Raw genomic sequence first — 20,524 nt, 5'->3', positions numbered from 1 at the left:
AGAAAGCGTCATAAATGGGTGAGAGTCTAGCATTAAACAACATAGCCAAGCGAATTTCAACAATGTGTCGATGTTTGAGTTATGTCTATCAGCTTGTTGTAGCGTGTAAGGACATGAGACACGATTCACAGTACCATTTTGTTCAAATATTTTTCAAAGCCTAGTGGATGAATTCTGTTCCCCGTAACTTTGAAAAACTTTTATTTTCTTTGAAAATTGAGTTTGAACATATAGCATAAAGATAGAAAAGCAACAATAAATTCGGACTTGTCACATATCAGATAAACCCAAGAAAAACATGAGAAGTTATCAAGAAATGACACATATAGGTAATTATCAAACAACTTAACTGGTGATGGTCCCCATAAATCATAATGTATTAGTTCCAAAGGTTTAGTGGCTTGTTTATTAGTAATAGCAAATGGAAGTCTTTTAGCCTTGGCTAATAGACATGGAGCACAAAGTCCTGGTTTAGGTAAAACACACGATAGTGATAAATGTCCAAGGTTTTGTAACAAAACCCGATAATATCAAACAACACATGCCCTAAACGAGAGTGCCAAATTTTGATCAATACTTTGGGAGAAAATGAAGAGGCAACCAAGGATTCATGCTTGGTATGGAGAACATAGACACTGTCTTCACGGCATTCATGGGCTAGCACATGCATGATTTTGCGGTCCAATATATAAATATATGAATATGAGAATAGGGCATCAAGACCATTATCTTTGATTAGTTTACCCACCGATAGAAGATTTCTAGTGAGATTCGAAACCACCAAAACATTATTTAAATTGATAGAACCGAAAATATGCATATACCCGTATGAGAAATCGGAAGTATTTTTCCATTTAATAAACACATGAGTATAACCTTTTGGAGGTGAGATATTGAAAAAACCATTCGCAGTACTAGTCATATGATCTGTGGCTTCTGTATCAATATACTAACCAGGGACATGTGTGTTTACGTGACATTGAGCATTCTCCACAAATCAAAAATTCATATTTTCTGTTTTTTATTAAATTAATTTTATACACAAATCAATCATGGTGTTTGAAAAGCAAAAACCCACCGTTGATTATGAAGAAGACGGTGAAATTGAAGAGCAATCAGAAGAGCCAAACCAAGAGAACTTTGTTAATCTTGGTGATGAGGAAGACAACAATAATGAAGGTACTGTGATTCTGTGAATATTTTTTTAGTGCCTTTATATTTTTCTGTTGACCAGGATTTGATAGAAAATAGAAAATAGAATTTTTTGAGTTTTACTTTTGACTGTGCTTTGAGATTTGATCTATAATCTGGTGACTGGTCACGTGATCTAGGAAGACTAGAAAACAGATTATTATTTTTATTTTTGAGTGTCTACAATGAATAAAATATAATCTGGTTTGACTTTTATATTGACAGAATTTGTCTAGGCAGACCATGTAAACAAAAGTTTTATTTTTATTTTTATGTTTAGTGCCTTTATATTATTTTTATATATTTTTTTGTTTTATTTTTCTAGGCAAACAAAAGTTAAAAGATACTACCGTTTATTATAAGCATTTGTATAATAAAGTGGAATTATTAAGCGCTAGCGGTGGTAAAAAACCCGGGAGGTGCTTAAGTGTGGCGTTGTAAACACTGTCTTAAAAAGTATACAAGTTCTTACACTCGAATGCACACTCATTTCTTTGGACCTCCCGTGGGAAAAAAAGTTGAAATTCAAAGGTGTTCTGCTATGCTCAAAGACCGAGAAGCTTACCAATATTTGCAAAAACGGGTGAAAGAGGCCGAAAAGATTGGTGATTCTAAATCGTTAGAGAGCTCTGTAATGAACAAAAAACAGAATTTAAGCTCAAAGAAGCCAATAGACAAAGATTTTTCTATAATGGAGAGAAGTGCGGTCGATTTAAAAATTGAGAGGGCCTTATGTGCAAACGGAATCCCATTTAATGTTTTGCGCAACCCATAGTTTCAAGAAATGGTAACCGCCATAAAGAGGGCGCCTAGTGATTATAAAGCGCCATCTGGTGAGAAAGCGAGAACGGTCTTACTAGATGAATGTGTTAGAGATGTGGAGAAGGAGCTCATTCCATTTAAAGACAAATGGTACTCACATGGTTTTCTATTGTGTCTGATGGATGGACAAATGTTAAACACAAACCATTGATAAATGTTCTAGCTGTAAACAATCGCGGTTCTATGTTTATGTATGCCGAAGACTTTTCCGGGGTGGAGAAAACGGGATTAGCCATTGTGGAATTTCTTATCCAAGCTATTGAATCTGTCGGCTCAAGCAATGTTCTAAGCATTGTGAAAGATAATGCAGCCAATTGTAAAGCCGCTGGAAAGGAGATCGCAAAGGTATTCAAGCATATTTTTTGGTCTCCATGTTGTGTGCATTCATTGAGTTTAATTTCAAAGACTTTGCAAAAGAGTTTTTTTTTTTTTTTTTTTTGCTAGAAGACACCTATAATAAATTAAAAACGATTGTCAAGTATTTTATGAACCATGGACGATCTTTGTCCATGTTTAGAGAAATTTCAAAGCTGGAGCTATTACAGGTCGCCAAAACCCGATTTGCCTCTCACTACATTTTGTTGAAGAGGTTAATCCTCTGTAGAGAAGCTCTTTCTACAACGATTTCTCTAAATTCCTGGAGAGATTGGGAAAAACAAGGCGATGAACAAGCTAGAGATGCTGCCCAGGCTGTTGTTAACATTATTAGAGATGATCATTTCTGGAAAGAAGTTGTAAACATTCTAAAAATCACAAAGTCTATTTACCTGGTAGTTAAATTTTGTGATGGTGAAGGCCTAAAAATGGGTGAAATATATTAGAAGATAGATAGTATGTTGGGAGGAATCAAAGACGCCATGGAGGAAAGTATATATAAGTTGTATTTCCCTCAAGTGAAACAAATTCTCTTGAAAATGTGGGAGAAAATGCCAATACCTTTACATTGTTTGGGATTTGCTTTAAGTCCTCGATTTTATGACAGACGTTTTCTTGAAACGGTAGCACCGGGTGGCGAAAAAAGAACCGTACCAAACAATGATAAAGAAGTTGTCAATGGTGTCTTGGAAGCTTTTACTCGCATTGATGAAAATGAAGCTGAGCAGAAGTTGTTACGAGCACAATTTGCTACGTTTCACATGAAGAAGGGTCTTTATTCTGTACCCGCGACTCCATTGGATGCGGTTACAATGGAAACAACTTATCAGTGGTCTACTTATGGTGCGGAAACACCAGAATTAGCTGAAGTGGCAAAAAAGGTCTTGTCGCAGCCTATAAGTAGTTCTTCAGTGGAAAGAAATTGGAGTACCTATTCCTACATTCATAGTGTGAAGAGGAATCGGCTTAATTGTAAAACAGCGGACAAACTTGTTTATGCTCATTCTAATATTCGTATGATTTCAAGGTTTTCTGAAACATATAAAGAAGGACCACACAAGAAGTGGGATATAGCCCGAATTATCAAACTTGGAAAGCTCAAGGCTAGAAATATGGCATGGGAGAATCTAGAGAAGGATAAAGAGAACGATAAAGGGAAAGGGAAAAACGAAGGGTGGAATAATTTTCTAAGTTTTATCACTTTGTTATTTATTTTTTAAGTACTATTAAGTTTATGACTTTTATCATTTAAGTTGTGCAACTTGTTTTGAATTGAATTTTGAAGTTACTGTTTTGAATTAAGTCTTGAAGTTATTATGAAATTTCATGTACAAAAATAACACATAGTTTAATTGGTACATCGTACCAAATAATATGGTACATCGTACCGCAACGATCCGAAATGAGCCCCCCCCCCCATTGTACCGGATTTTAGCGAACTAGCGAATTGCGAACCGTACCGCGTTCTCGTACCGGAGCGAACCGCAATCCATGTGACTATGATATAAACCACGTGGAGAAGAATTATAACGACCACGGGGCTACTGATTACGGGAGCCTTTATGATGAGAAGGACCAACCCTATTCTTGAAGTATGGGGATGTGAAAGAAATAAAGGGGTGAAAAGGTCCATAAAGAGCTTTCATAAATAGCTAATGGCTTTCAACTTTAGCAAGCAAATCAGAAAAAGTCAGCATTTGCGCAAGTTACGAACCGAGGTTGAAAATTTTTCAAACAACGATCTATCCACACAAGAACCGGTGAAGTTGTTCATGTGGCTCAACCGGATGACCAATAGCACTTAATTTGTCACACATAAGCTTAAAAGCCATTTCAAATTCAGTAAATCATTTATCACTTTTAACAGTCAGGCGAAGTTAATCATGAAGAATCTGAATGCGTTCCACCAACGAATTACTATAAACTGCATCTAAGGCATCCCATATATCACGAGAAGTTTTTAATCCAATAGTAACTGAGATGGCTTCTTCAGTCAACGGAGCATTGAGTATGATAATGGCCCATTGGTCAACCGAGAGACAAGAGGCGTATTTAGGGTTATCAAACGACTTATCTTCCCGAGTATGAAGCATAAGGTGGAGGGGTTTTGGAGCCGTAAACCTTGTGGATTAGGTTTTGGAATGAAAGGGGGGAACCATTTGTTTTCCCATTAGTAGTAACTGATAGAGAAAAGCTTGATAAAGGGCAAGAGTGCTCATATGGAGGGATCAGAATTCAGAGTATGAAGAAGCAATGGTACGATTAAGGGCATAAGATGATCGGACAACAAGGAGAAAGAGACGAAGGAAGGAGAAGAGAATAGGGGAGTTCAACCAACTTTGGCTGATACCATATGAACTATGGAAATTCTGTATCTCCCAAATTAGGGAAATATTTATTTTAACCTTACTATATATATATATATATATATATATATATATATATATTTATATATATATATATATATTTATATGGAGGTTAACATATAATAATCAGTTATCATACATTAGGTACGCGAGCTTTTTGAACGTCGATGTTAATTTCACGCGGTGGCAGTTTCGTAAATCAAATTCATCGATTTAAATCGATTCTGATCCAAATTCTGAACTCCTTAATCTATCTCATTCAATTTCTAAACTCTAATAAAAACTTACAATATGAAATCTCAAAACTCAAAAACCAAAATAGAAATAGAACGTCACTGAACATTAAAAATCTTCAAATTGATCAAAAATTGATGATTTAATCAATCGAATTGATGTGTAAGAGGCTTTAGAATCATCAATTGATTATGAAAATACATATTAACACACTTAATTGAGCTATGATTAGGGTTCATGTTTAAACGTTTTGCTCAAAGTTTAAACGTTCTGACCAAAATAAACACAAAAATGATTTAATCAATCGAATTGATGTGTAGAAGTATTTAGATTCATCAATCGTTTTATGGAATTGCAGATATTATGCACTCAATCGAGCTTTGATTAGGGTTCAAAATATTATGTTTAAACGTTCTGAAACAAAACTGAAGACCTTTAAACGTTCTAACCAAAAAATAACATATTTAAAACGTTCTGACCAAAAATGAACATCTTTAAACGTTCTAATACATTCAAAGAAGTTCTTGGTGTTAAAAAAATTAACATCTTTAAACGTTCTAAGAAGTTCTGGGTGTTTAAAAAAGTTTAGAAGTTTTGATAAAGTTTAGAAGTTTTGGGTCTTCAAAAAATTTTAGAAGTTCTGATAATGTTTAGAAGTTTTAAGAAGTTTTGGGTGTTCAAAAAATTTAGAAGTTCTGATAAAAGTTTAGAAGTTCTAAGAAGTTCTGGTGTTCAGAACTTCTAAAACTAACAAAAAAAATTAAACACCTATAACATGAAATTGATAACTGAAATCACTTCATATAATCTCGTAATCATCAAACGACCGTCAATTTGATCATCGATTCGATCATATGAACAAAATATGGAACGTCTGCAACTGGGTTTCTGCAAATAGCGCTTAAAAATTTAAACGTTCAGTTAAAACCCATCACTTAAAACTCAATATTGATCAATTGAAACTTCAAATAAATGATTAACTGGACCAATTTCAAAGTTTAATTAATCAATTAGTTCAACAATTTCAATTTCAATTAGTCAATTTTATCAACTGACCTGTGAAAAAGGCGTGACGAGGAAGATGGTGTTCACTACAGTACCATCGACGGTCGCGACGGTGGATGCAATCGTTGGACAATGACGATGAAGGTGGACATAATCGATGGGAGCAGTGGATCAGAGTTGATGGAGCAGAGGATCAGAGCAGTGGAGCGGTGGACGATCGCGTGTTTATTTAAATCGATGGTGTAGAAACTCGCGTACCTATTGTATGATAAGGGATTATTGTATTGGATCTTTTATATATATATATATATATATATATATATATATATATATATATATATATATATATATGTTACAGTAAAAGGATACAAGAAATACAAACAAGGACAACAATAAATATAATAACACTATTATGGTTGTCTAATATAGGGATGAGATCAGTACCAGTAGCAAAAATCCCGATCCCTAAAATCACAAATTTTTGGTACCAGTACCAAAATATTCGGTTCAGTACCGAAACAGTACTGACATTAAAGATAAAAATTCGGGAAATACAGGTACCGTACCGGTACCGATCCCGAAACTCAACACTTTGGTACCAATTAGGTACTGATGGTTCCGAATCGGTACCGATTCCGTTACGAGTACCAGTTTGGTACCGATACCGATTTTGCTTAGGGTCTAATATGCCCAAATATTGTTTTTTATAAATAATCCATTTGATCATGTTTAAGTTATTAAACTCAAACTAAAATAAAAAACTAGAAAAAAAAGGTTATTGAATTTTAATAACCATAACTTTTACATGTTCGGTTGTTGTTACTCCCAACTAACAAGTTGATCATCACCATTCCATACATTAAACATGTTTTACTGTGTCACCCCCAAAATAACCAAACACTAAATTGGTGATTTAGGACAAAATATGTCATTTTGCTAAGTTGAGGGACGAACGTTTCTACCACTATACCACCCGTTGGCACCCTCAACTGTCATCTCCACTCCTTCTTACCCATCTCCAACCTCTAGAAACCCCAAACCAAGCCATCATTACTTGTTCATGTTTTTCCAGTGAGCTTCTGTCACAGCCCCCGAACCCATACCCCGGGAGGGCAGCCGTGAACGCGAGTGGTGGTATCGGTGTTTATTATTTAGCAGCGGAAAAATGTATCAGGACCGTAGTTTGGAAATATTATCCGAGTGTAAAACACCATGATTTTCATTTCATTTGGTTGGATAAAGCGCATTTATATCCTTACAAATGTTTTATAGGGATAAACCCTAGTTTACAAAAAACATGTTTCTTTATTCTAGTGATAAGCCACTTATTTAAGCTGGAAGGCCTGTAGGTTCCTGGACGGATCGTACACGGGATATCGCTAACAACGCAAGTGCGGAATCCCTGCGCAGGTAGTTACGAGTGTAGAGATAGAATCACACGAGCAATAAATCAACCACGTTATATTGATAACCGAACACGTGACTCACGGTCACTATTACAGAAAATAACACGTAACACCAATATGAAACACACTGAAACAAACCCTAAACGACCAACACTCAAACTGTTTCAGCGAAACAGTTTTATACATGACAACTTCGCCATTGGCGAAGTTGTCCATAACTTCGCTGATTCAACAAGTTCGCCATAGCGAACTTGTTGACAACTTCGCGTATTACAAAACAATCATAAACAAAACATAATTACATTACAGACTCGATTACAAATGCTAGACTATGAACTACTGACACACATGTACCAACAGACTCCCCCTTGGCAGTAGCTTCATATCTTGATCTTCAAATCTTGAGTCTTGTAATCTTCACCTCTACGCGTGCGCCCCTTCTCTCACACATACCGACACTACCCCTTGATATTTCCTAGCTTGATCCTTCCAAGCAGGAATGTAGAAGATCTTCTTCTCGTTGAGCACTTTCAAATCAGCCTGCGACAGATTAACAAGATGCATCGGGTCGTACACCCGAAGTACTTCTTGTTCATCCTCATCTTCCATTACCGCCTCAGCTGTCTCACAATCCACGTACCACCATTTTAAATCTTTTAGGACGTTCTTGGGCATAAATTTCATCGGTACTTCTTTCAAATGACGGACTGGTTTATACTTCATAACCATCCATGGTTTGCCGTCAGCCCTCATTCCACGATCTTTGTCTTCTATCAACTTTCCTTTTTGAGGCTTTAGCAGTTCAAACTTTTTGTCTTTAATGGCTTCTTTCCATACGATCTTCTCAATGATTCTTGCCATATCATCATTGCTTCTATTGATCAGCCCCAATCTCGCTAAATCTTTCACCTCACATTCTGGTAAGGAATTCAGAGATCTCAACAATCTCTTAAAGTACTGAATGCCGTCGTACCGTTTGATCACAAATAGTTTCAGCTCTTTGTCGTACAACCAGCATATGATTCCCTTCTTTGACTCTGCATAGCCCTTTATATTATAAGTCTTTCTGAACATCGTTGGCACTGCAGGCTTCTTGGTTTTAACAAACCACTGAGCACAGCCTTCTTTCCAGTTCGGCTGCTCCTCCCATACTGTATCTTCTATCACGCTCTCATCCCCCAATTCTGATCTCTCAACAGCTGGAATCTCATGTTCCACTGAATCATCCACAATCTCACCTTCTTCTAATACATCTTCCATATTAATATGTTCTCCAATCCTCTCAATCTCATCCATAGGCAACACGTCGTCATCATCCATCAACTCATCGTCCTCCTCCTCATCCAACTCCTTCAAAGCATCGATAACGTCTTCAACATCAGCGTCGTCATCCACAACTACAACCTCATCACCAGCTGCATTTGTAGACTCCCCCTCAGTTATGGAAGCCCCAAGAGCCTGAGAGGTTCTTGGCAGCTCATCACCTGCACCGGAAGGTGCATTGGGATCATCGTCATGATCTTCTCGTCTTTTCGTTCTCAACTCATCGCCCCTACAAGTATTCTCCCCCTGAGATGCCAAGTAATCCTTGAAGGCATCTATTATTCTTCCATGTTCAACCAGGAGGGCAGCTTGTAGTCGATTGGATTCCACTAGGCGGTCAATAGTCTTTGACTGTTCAGTAACAATCCGCTCTAGCGAAAGAATCCTCTCGGTATCTGAAGTAGGCGTTGGAGTTGGCGGGACATCAGCAGAAGTGACCGCAGGTGGTACACTTGGTAACACTGCAGTAGAAGTGATTGTCGACTCCACAAATCGTGCAACTACCACCGGTGGATTAAGCGGTTGGGGTGGTAGGGACACAATTGCTGGGGCCGACGTCTCGACCGCTGTAACCTGTGCTGTAGTAGTAATAAGAGACATACCAGACAAGGCAGGTGGAGCAAAACGTACTAGTCTTGAAGATTCTCCAGCTCCCGAACCTATACCTCTCTGTTCTCTTCTTGAACGTCTAAGCACAATCTGCACTGCCTCCTCTTCATCAACTTCTTCCTCATCCTCGTTTTCCGTTCTCGGTCTCTTTCCCGTAGTCCGTTCCCGAGACACCATAAGTCTTCTTGCCTCAGCAAACGTCTCGTCTAGATCAGAGTCAGCTACCGAAGTAGCTGCTCTGGTAACATCCATAAATTGAGGACCCGAGACATCCATATCAAACACACCATGTACGCCAAAGGCAGCATTAAGATCAACGTCTTCAGCAGTAGACACAACATGAGATACAGTAGCTGGCACAGCAGCAGAGGCAACAGTAGAAACCACAGGCGCAGCTGATACAGCATGAGGTGCCGCCGCCTGATGTGGTTGGGGGTCTCTGAACTCGTCCCCTCCTGCAGGAACATACTCCAGGTTGATGAGATACCCGAAAAGTGGAGTATGCCTGGGACGCCGCTCAGGATTGCTACGAGTGCTCGACGTCCTGCACTGAGCAAAGATACGTTTTGTTACGCACTCAACGTATCTGATAGGGCGTCTTTGCGGTATAGACGGAGCGACATGATTAATAATCATTTGTAGAAACCGAGGATACATAATAAAATGCTCGCGCGCCGTCGCCCGTCTCTGACGATCAATCTCGTAAAAGATTAGCTGACTAAAAGAATATCTGCGGTTGTAAGTCAGCGCAATCATGGCCGATTGCATCGTCGCACCCATCCCGTCTGTTCCTGCCTTTCTGCCGGACATGCATACTATTAACACATGCATCAGAAAGCGCCATTGATCCAGCAGAAAGCCTTTCCTCCTCTGCGAGTCCCCCAGCGGACCCGAATAACCCATCCTCAAGTAAGCTCCGTCACGGAAAGGAGCTACGAACTCCGTTGGGTCGTCTCTCGTTTCATCACCGAACTGCAGAGCCAACCGTATGTCTTCCGAGGAAAACTGTATGTCTTGACCATTGACAGTTGCTCGCATCACTGGAGGCTCAGGTCTGCAATCATAATACACCGTCTGCCAGAAATCGTCAATGTTAGGCAGAGATATGGGTAGTGTATTAGTGATCGCGTGAAAAACTCGTGATCGTTGGAGAAATGTGATAATCTCCCTATAGTCTTCAACGCCTCGTGCGTCTGGATCCAAAGTGATGTATTGGTTATGGGCTGGAAAGAATTGTCGTTGCTCATCACCATCATCACCACCAGCACCTCCAACAGCAGCCATATCTGCACCAAACAAAACAAGTTAGACAGTGTGTAAGCAGCTCACAAGTTCGCTAAGTACCACGAGCGAAGTTGTGATGTACACAGAATAGGCGAATTTAAAGGTGAGGCGAAGTTGGGAACAACTTCGCTTCATCTGTAAGTTCGTCTGAAATCTTATAAAAAATTTGAAATAGGCGAAGTTGTGTTCAAGGCGAAGTTATGGATAACTTCGCCATAGGCGAAATTAAGCTTCAAGCGAAGTTGTGGATAACTTCGCTGAAAGCGAACTTAAGCCACTGGCGAAGTTGAGAATAACTTCGCGTAAACCTTAACTTCGCCTGAATCTGAAACGGCGACTGTTCAGATTCAAACAAGTTTTATCCGACGTTTCGGACCGATTTAAGGATATAACAATGAAGTCCAACATATTTCAATGGTGTTAGGACGAAAAGGTCGTCCATGAACACGTAACGTGAGGTCGAAAAACTTGGTTTCGAAGGTTCGACGACCCGAGGTCTCGAACCGGGTAAAACTATACCGAACGAGTAAGTTTGTGAATGATATTGACAACACATACCGATAATGAGCACAAGAAACTGAAATCAAGGATCGAAAACGGAATGAAAACACGATATCGGATAATATGGATTTGATATTATGTTCGCCGGAATAATTTGCAATATATGTTACTGCTTCCGTTTGAAAGTCCTTATATAGGGCTGAGTTGGTTCAGGCGAAGTTACGCTTAACTTCGCCTAGGCGAAGTTAAGCACAACTTCGCCAAATTCAACAACTTCGCCCGTATTTTCAAAATCAGCCCTTTAAGTTTGAATAATCTTGCACTTAACATTAGAAGTTTCCAAAAAGAGTTAAACAAAAATGATCATGTCCAAGTAACCAGTTTTACAATAACACAACTTATAAAAAATTTTAACGAAATAAGGGATCAAATTTCAGTCTAGTCAGGGACCACTACGTTTTAGAAAAGATCCCAACAGGAATCATACTAACTATGTGACTGTCACTTGGATCCGTGTTTAGCTGTATTATGACATAGAGAAACAGGTTGCAAGCATGTAAATAACTTAAATGGTTTTCATCGTTTCTGTGATACGGATTAAGGTTCAGTTAAGCTCAAAATTTTAAGTTGGCAACAACTCAGAGATAATGATGTCTTCTATCTATTCTCAAAGCGTATTTGGCTATACCCAAGTCACCCCGAGTTGACTTCGACCCATAATGTCTGATTATCTTGTAGATACACGATGTCTGCCTCCCGTTTTCTTCTAACTCCAGACTTGAGAAGTCTTGATTGTTACTATGTCTCATAAGTATTTAAAAATATACACGTATATATATATATATATATATATATATATATATATATATATATATATTTTTTTTTAAATCAACATTTTTATCGACTTCGGAGTACTAAACCACTGCAAGTCCCGAATCTGGATCACTGCAGTATCTTGAAATGCTTTCTTCACGGGAATCAGAACACTCACGGGCTCGTGTATGACTGGGTAGTCGCTTTTCTGCCTATCCTTCGAAAAGATATGTATGAAGACATACAAAACTCTTAAGGAGTTTCCACGTAAATTCGAGTAAATTTAAGTTAGTATCACATACACTTTTACGCACCATAAAAATTTACCATGACATACAATGACTGTTCTAAAGCCTTTTAAGCCTAATAACTTCACTAGTTAAGCACACACAATCAGTATATATATCATTTTCCAAGGTTGGATCAATTTTCTGTTAAACACAGCAAAGAACTTCTTACGAAGTAGTAGACTTGAAAAGTAATTTCATTTCCCATATAAAAAAAATTTGATTTCAATCGCCCCGATCACGTCAAAGTCGTCAGGTAAACGGCTATCCTGAAGATCCAATGGATCAACTGGACCGACCACATACAAGTATGTGTCCTTCTTACTAAGAATGACCGACTAATTTTCAGCAACTGAAAGAACACACGTCATAGCTGCCCCGGTCACTTTCAGTCTTCCGGTTAATGGCTATCCTTATTTTCTAAGTCGAAAAACGAGGACCAAAACATATCCGAGGATATGTCCATCAAACTGAGGTAACCGACTAATTTTAAGCAAAAATGACCCTTGTTTTTTTTTTTTTTTTTTTTTTTTTAAAACAAAGACATGGTTACTCGGGATTGATCATCCCGTTTAGCTCAATTAGGTTTTGAAATCTGGATTTATCAAACGCTTTCGTAAACAAGTCAGCAAAATTTTCAAGTGTATCAACTTTTTCGATCTTTATCAGTTTCTTCTCAGCACAATCCCGTATGAAGTGATGACGAATGTCAATATGCTTAGTTTTACTGTGCTTCACGGGATTGTTAATTACTGAGATGGCGGCAGTGTTATCAATTAAAATAGGAGTAAGTAAGAAATTCAGACCATAGTCGCGCAATTGTTGCTGAATCCACAAAACCTGAGAGCAGCAGTTGGATGCTGCCATGTATTCAGCTTCGCATGTTGAAATTGCAACTGATGTCTGTTTCTTGCACTGCCAGGAAACTAATCTTCCTCCAAGAAACTGACAGCCTCCTGTTGTTGACTTCCGACTCTGATTACATCCACCATAATCAGAATCTGTATATGCCACCAGTTCAACGTCTCCTCCCTTTGGGTACCACAACCCTAGTTTCGGCTTGCCCTTAAGATACCGCAAAATCCTCTTCACACCTTTCATGTGAGATTCCTTTGGGTTTGCCTGAAAACGAGCACAAAGACAAACAAAAAACATTATATCGGGCCTAGAAGCAGTTAAATACATTAATGAACCTATTATCGCCCGATACAGAGTAGGGTCCACATCTGCGTCACCATCTGATTCAGCGCCCAATTTGTGATTGACGCAGATTGGGGTGTCATATGGAGAACTGTCCTCCATCTTGAATCTCTTCAGCACATCATGAACATACTTTGTTTGATGAATGAACATCCCATCCCTCTTCTGATCAACCTGCAATCCTAGAAAGAAGGTTAGTTCACCCATAGCACTCATCTCGAATCGTTTCTTCATGACAGCTTCAAAATCCTGACACATGGATACTCTTGATGCAGCAAAAATGATATCATCCACGTAGACTTGAACCAGTAGGAAGTCACATCCTTCTCTCTTCACAAACAACGTACTGTCAATCAATCCTCTTTCAAAACCATTTTCCAGCAAGTAGTCTGATAACGTTGAATACCAGGCACGAGGTGCCTGATGTAACCCATATAACGCCTTGCACAACCTGTATACGTGATCCGGAAAGTCTGGGTCAGGAAAACCCGGAGGTTGCTCAACAAACACAACCTCATCAACTTTCCCGTTAAGAAACGCGCTCTTCACATCCAACTGAAACACCTTCATCTTTTTAGATGCAGCAAACGCCAAAAACAATCTAATCGCTTCTAACTGGGCAACAGGAGCGAACACCTCATTGTAGTCAATACCCTCTTGCTGATTAAAACCTTTAACAACCAGCCTCGCCTTATTTCTCACGATAATCCCCTTTTCATCTCTCTTGCACTTGAACACCCATTTCGTGCCTATAGCATGCACATTCTTTGGTTTTTCAACCAAAGTCCAAACTTCCATTTTTTCGAACTGAGCCAACTCTTCTTGCATGGCTTCGACCCACGAGCTGTCCTTTAAAGCCATTTGATAATTCTTCGGTTCAACTTGGCTTATGAAGCAAGAGTACAAACATTCGTTCATGATACCTGTATCTTTAATGCTTGTATAAACACAGGTGTGCTCATTCAAGCTACTTCTGGTTTGTACACTAGAGGACACATCACCTATAACATTCTCCAATGGGTGATCTTTGTGAATTCTCGTGGTCGGAACAGCACCGACATGCAAATTGTCTTCCAAGTTTGAAGAGATCTCATCTATGGTAGTTTCAGGCTGAGAGTGAAAAGGATTAATAAACTCATCTTCAGTTGAGGCCGCAGGGGTATCGATAGGGTTTGATGTGGAAGGCTGAGATTTTTCTGTCATCTGATGTTGCACTACCTCCTCTTCCTCATCAAATATCATCTTCGTCACTGCTCTTTCGTCTTCTTCAGAAATTTCCAAAGTAGGTACGTTAAACGACTTAAAAAGTTTAACATAGTCAAACAGCTCAGCAGGTCCATTGCTTGGTTTTGGCGGTTGGTAACTAGTAATGTCGGTGTTACAAACCACCTCCACCTTGCAAGTTGTCGTATTGAAGACCCGTCTGTTGGGAGTCCCAACAACATAACCGACTAGGATTCCCTCATCAGCTACTTCACCAAATTTCGAATTAGTCTTCAAAATCGAACAAGGAGACCCAAAAGGTTCAAGACCGCACAAGTTGGGCTTCCTTCCGTGCATAAGCTCGTAACAAGTTTTTCCAAGTCTCTTAACGGTTAACACCCGATTCAGAACATAGCAGGCTGTAGCAACTGCTTCAGCCCAGAACATCACAGGAAGCTTTGAGTCTGCCAGCATAGTTCTGGCTCCTTCAATCAACGTTCGGTTCTTCCTTTCAGCTACTCCGTTCTGTTGTGGAGTATACGGAGCGCTGTATTGATGCTCAATACCCTTCTGAAGACAAAAGATTTCCATCTCAAAGTTCTTGAACTCTGTCCCATTGTCGCTTCTGATAAATTTAACTGATTTACTCATGACGTTCTCGACTTTTGTAATTAGATTCTTCACCATCTGAGTCGTCTCGTCTTTCGTTTTCAGAAAATATACCCACGAGTATCGCGAGTAATCATCAGTTATCACCAAGCAGTAAGAAGTACCGCCTAGACTTTGTACATTCACCGGACCGAAGAGATCCATATGAAGTAGTTCTAGAGTACCAGCAATTGAGTTGATCGTCTTGATGAGATGGCTTTTCTTGTGTTGTTTTCCCTTCTTGCACGCTATGCATTTATCTTCAAAGTTGAAACTCTTTAAGGGAACGCCCATCACAAGCCCATTTTTGACAATGAAGTTCATCTTACGAAGATGAATATGTCCCATTCTCCTGTGCCATAATTCTGATTCTGATTCGCTTGCCTTTGTCATTAAACAGGATTCTCCGGTGGCCATTTCAGTAGACCTCATATCCATCACGTATGTATTCGTTTCACGTGGAGCTTTCATTACTATCCATTCTTCAGGTATATGAAAACCAGGCTTCAATACGATCGCTTCATTCTTCGTGAAATGGACAGTGTAATCTTTATCACAAATCTGCGACACACTCAGCAGATTGTGCTTTAATTCCTCCACAAAGTTTACATTTTCAAGTGTCATTCTCCCATTCGACACAGTTCCTCTACCGGTAATCCTTCCACCGCTTTCACCAGCAAAACTAACTCTAGCTCCCTGAACAGGTTTTAAGTCTTGCAACAAGTGTTTGTTGCCTGTCATGTGCCTGGAACAGCCGCTATCTACAATCCAAAGATTGTTGGCAGCCCTGTTCAACTGTTCCTTCACAATAAAACAAAGAGTTAGAATCTTGGGACCCAAGACCAATTGGTCTTGGATCGATACGTCCCGTACCCTGGCTTTCTCAAGTTAGCGTCAGGATAATTTCTGTAAGTCCTGTTAGGGAATCTCCCTGCAGATTGCGTGTAATGTCTTCCAAACCTTTGAGAAATGAAAGTGTTATATCTTGTGGTTTGGTTGTAAAACTGAGGTTTGTTTTTATGAAAACTTGAATTCGTTACATTTTGGCATTTTTTAAAGTTTTCATTTTTATCAGTAGCAAAATGACGCTTATACTCAGTTTTATTTGGCTTCACATCTCTAAATCTCGGTTTCAAAGGGCAATCTGCAACTAGATGTCCTAACTTGTTACATCTAAAGCAACATCGTCTCTCAATTTTCTTGTCAAATGTTGGCTTGGATGTAGAGGCAGTGTTACCATCCGTTTGTCTCACATAAGGTGGGATGTACGGATTGAGTGGAGAACTCTTTTTAGAAACTTTATTTTTATCTCCATCGGTGGGTAACCCTACCTTCTCTTTTGTCTGATCAGATTCGGACAACTTATCCGAATCCGATGAGACTGGACTTGAAACAGAAATATTTACACTAGAAACAGACGAACTCGTTTCGCCACAGCTAACACTTGATTCTACCCTTGAAATCTTAATTGGAGTTGTCTGATTAACCTCGAAATCAACAGATTTCTGAACACTCGGATTATATGTATAATTGTGGTTAAAGGGTGGTGGAACTTCGTGATATCCGATTCCTCCCCTCTTTGCAGAGGTACCTGGATCACTCACGAGGTGATCAAGGATGGCCGAGGAATTCCTGAACTGCTCAAGTTTGCGGTTCAGTTCCACCACCTTTACCTGGTGGTCAGCAATCTGTTTATCCCGATCAGCAATCACTTTAGTTTTTTCCTCCAAAACTTCATAACTAAGATCAATTATTTCAATTTTCTCAGCAAGTTTAATTTTTAAGCTTTGAACGTCTTTTTCACATGCTTTTATTTTAATTTTATAACTCGTTTCTCTTGCTTTCGTAAAATGGTGATCTTCTTTAATAGTTTTAAAGTCAGCATCTAAATGGACATACTGATCAGTTATCGTTTTAAGTTGCTCAGACAAATTCTCACAACTAGTACAAATAGTTTTAGGACTTACCTCGGAGCGATTATCTTTGTCATTTGCCATGAAAGCGGTTTCTTCTTCATTTGCTTTCTCAATTTCTTCAACCTTCTCACATTCTTCAGCTTCAGACTCAGCCATGTTTGCTTGCTCACCAGAACCACTTGAGCGTTGATTCCAGTTGTACTCTCCTGCCTCTCTGGTCAACATGGCATTTATCTCTCTGTTAACTCCTGAGTGTTGTGTAGGTCGACCTTGTCCTCGTTCAACCCTCTCATTTCTGCATTCCTTGGCAAAGTGCCCGTACTGTTGACAATTATAGCACCTTACCTTGGACTTGTCGAACCCGGGCCTACCACCAACAAACTTTCTTCCAGTTTTGTGCATAAACCGTTTAACACGTCTCACAATCATTGCCATTTGCCATTGCAAATCCATCTCCTCCAGATCATCAGCATCGATCTGGTCGTAGTCCTCATCCAGAACAGCAGGGTCCACAATCTTCCCCTGTATGTAGTTTTCATAGGAAGCAATAAATGATGCATAGACTGCAAACTGCTCTTCAGCAGATTTTACACTCATAGGCATCTTGGAATAATTATTGCTTGAGGCATGTGCAGAAAAACCACTTGAGGACGCTTGAGGCTTTGAAGTACTAGATCCTCCAGCAACGAAACATACATCACCATTCATGTTAACAGAAACATTTCCTTCATGAGGTGAGTCAGGACCTGACTCCCCTTTCGAGTAAAAAGCAGCAGATTCAGGCCTTGAACTTGAGCCTGAGTTAACCTTAGCACCATACATACCAGGGTCTTGTATCTGATCTGTTGGTGTTTCCTTTCGAACCATATTAAGCTCATAAGTTCTGAGCTTGTTTACTGCTGTTTCTAGATCATAGGTTGGAAAGTCTCTGTCTTCCCTCATAAGGACGGTGTACATTTCCCACTTCGGTGGGAGAGCATCGAGAAGCTTTTCAACGATCTCTTCTTCTCGGTAAGCAATTGAATAATTGCTGAGCTCTGTCATTAGATGATAGTATCTGGTGATAATATCATCCAGTGATTCGTTCTTCAAAAATTTGAAGACGGAGAACTGGGTCTTCAAAAGTTTTACCTTCGATGCACGGATACCCACATTCCCCTCGAATCTATTTTCAAGAGCATCCCAAAGCTCTCTTGCAGAAGTGTACTTTCGGAACGTATGGAGAACCTCTTGAGGAAGTGCCATTGTTATCGCAGCATGGGCCTTGCTTTCGGCCTCGTACATTTTCTTTTCTTCGTCCTCCATTTTGCTGTACTTCTTAACCACATCGCGACCTTCGTATTGCGCAGTTGGAGGGATATATCCATCCTGGATGCACACCCACATTTTGGCATCCTGGTATTTGATGTATTGGATGAATCTGTCCTTCCATGCCACGAAGTCAGTTCCTTTCATCAGCCTCGGGGCCTTAGTGGCAGACCCCGCTTCTACTTCCATCTTGACCAAATCGGAGATGTTGATCGACGACATCCTTGCAAAAACCTGAAAAACCTGGAAAAAACAAAAAAATATTAAAACAGCTCAGTAGGCGAAGTTAAGAATAACTTCGCTTGAAGGTTAACTTCGCTGAAAAGAGAACTTCGCTGAGATCTTAAATTCGCTTGAATTTGGCGAAGTTAAAAATAACTTCGCTTAGCTCTGGTGAACTTATGAGTTGAGCGAACTTGGGTATGAAGCGAAGTTGCGGATAACTTCGCTAAGGCGAACTTATGAAGTGAGCGAAGTTGTGGTTAACTTCGCTAATCCTTATATCTTCGCCAAAAACCCTAATTCCAGCGACGGCAACTTCGCCTGAAGAAAGGTAACTTCGCCCGATGAACGGTAACTTCGCCCGATGAACAGGGAAGTTTGTTCAGATCTGTTTTCGTCAATCCAGCAGCTCCCGATCAATGCAAAGGCTTGAAAATGACTGTCAAGCACTAGCAAAACTCAATCCCAACAAAAACACGTCCCGCGAATAGGTCAAACGAGACGTTTTCTACACCCGCGTGAAATCCCGAACCTCACAATCGAGCCGATTGGCTCTGGTACCAATTGTAGGTTCCTGGACGGATCGTACACGGGATATCGCTAACAACGCAGGTGCGGAATCCCTGCGCAGGTAGTTACGAGTGTAGAGATAGAATCACACGAGCAATAAATCAACCACGTTATATTGATAACCGAACACGTGACTCACGGTCACTATTACAGAAAATAACACGTAACACCAATATGAAACACACTGAAACAAACCCTAAACGACCAACACTCAAACTGTTTCAGCGAAACAGTTTTATACACGACAACTTCGCCATTGGCGAAGTTGTCCATAACTTCGCTGATTCAACAAGTTCGCCATAGCGAACTTGTTGACAACTTCGCGTATTACAAAACAATCATAAACAAAACATAATTACATTACAGACTCGATTACAAATGCTAGACTATGAACTACTGACACACATGTACCAACAAGGCCCGCAGGCACCATCCCTTTATCTTTATCATCTCACCTGAAACATGTTTTAAAATATTTGATCAGCGGAAAATACTGGTGAGTACATTCATTTATAATGACACATATGTAATTACAGCATTAAGATGTTTTTACATCTGCGTGTTTACAAATTACCGAAAGGTACTTGTCACTCGACCGTATCATGACTGTGGTCATATTACTTATTGGCTAAAACTTGTCCAATAAGTAACGTGTAAAAGCCCAGTAGGCAAGCCTTGTATACAAAACCACATAATACCAGTAGTAACCATCCCGTTAGTCTACAGAGACTTAATCACTGTAATGTATTTAAAATACTTATATTTGAAACCATTTAGACCATCTGTCATGAGTTGTATAGGTTTTGAAATCATCACGAAAGTGTCGGAAAAACAGTTGTCTCACGCAAATGTGAGTGGTACAAAAACTCGAATGTCTCACCTTGCAAGTTTACGGTTTATGAGATTCCTGGTAATAAGCACCTAAGTTAAATACCATGTAGTATATCTAAGTAAATATAAACCCATAATTATAACGATGATCACGAGAGTAGAAACTTTACACGATGGCACAATGTCTTACCTTAATAGGAGGAGCTTTTGGATTCGCGTATGTTTCTTTCGATTGGATAGGATATCGCTAGGATCACTCGGGTATTATAACGTACTCTTAATATGTATGAAAATTCAGAGAGAAAGAAATTTTGGTGCAAGGAATGAATGTCGTGTTTCCTTCCTATTTATAGCTGATTTCGGACCCCATCGCGATACGCGATGGCCATAACTAAAGGCGTCGCGTATCG

This window comes from Bidens hawaiensis, unplaced genomic scaffold (genome assembly GCF_021521415.1).
Source record: "Bidens hawaiensis isolate Kalapana, Puna unplaced genomic scaffold, B.hawaiensis_p1.1 tig00039073_1, whole genome shotgun sequence".
Classification (NCBI taxonomy): domain Eukaryota; kingdom Viridiplantae; phylum Streptophyta; class Magnoliopsida; order Asterales; family Asteraceae; genus Bidens; species Bidens hawaiensis.
Note: the sequence above shows the minus strand (reverse complement) of the source record.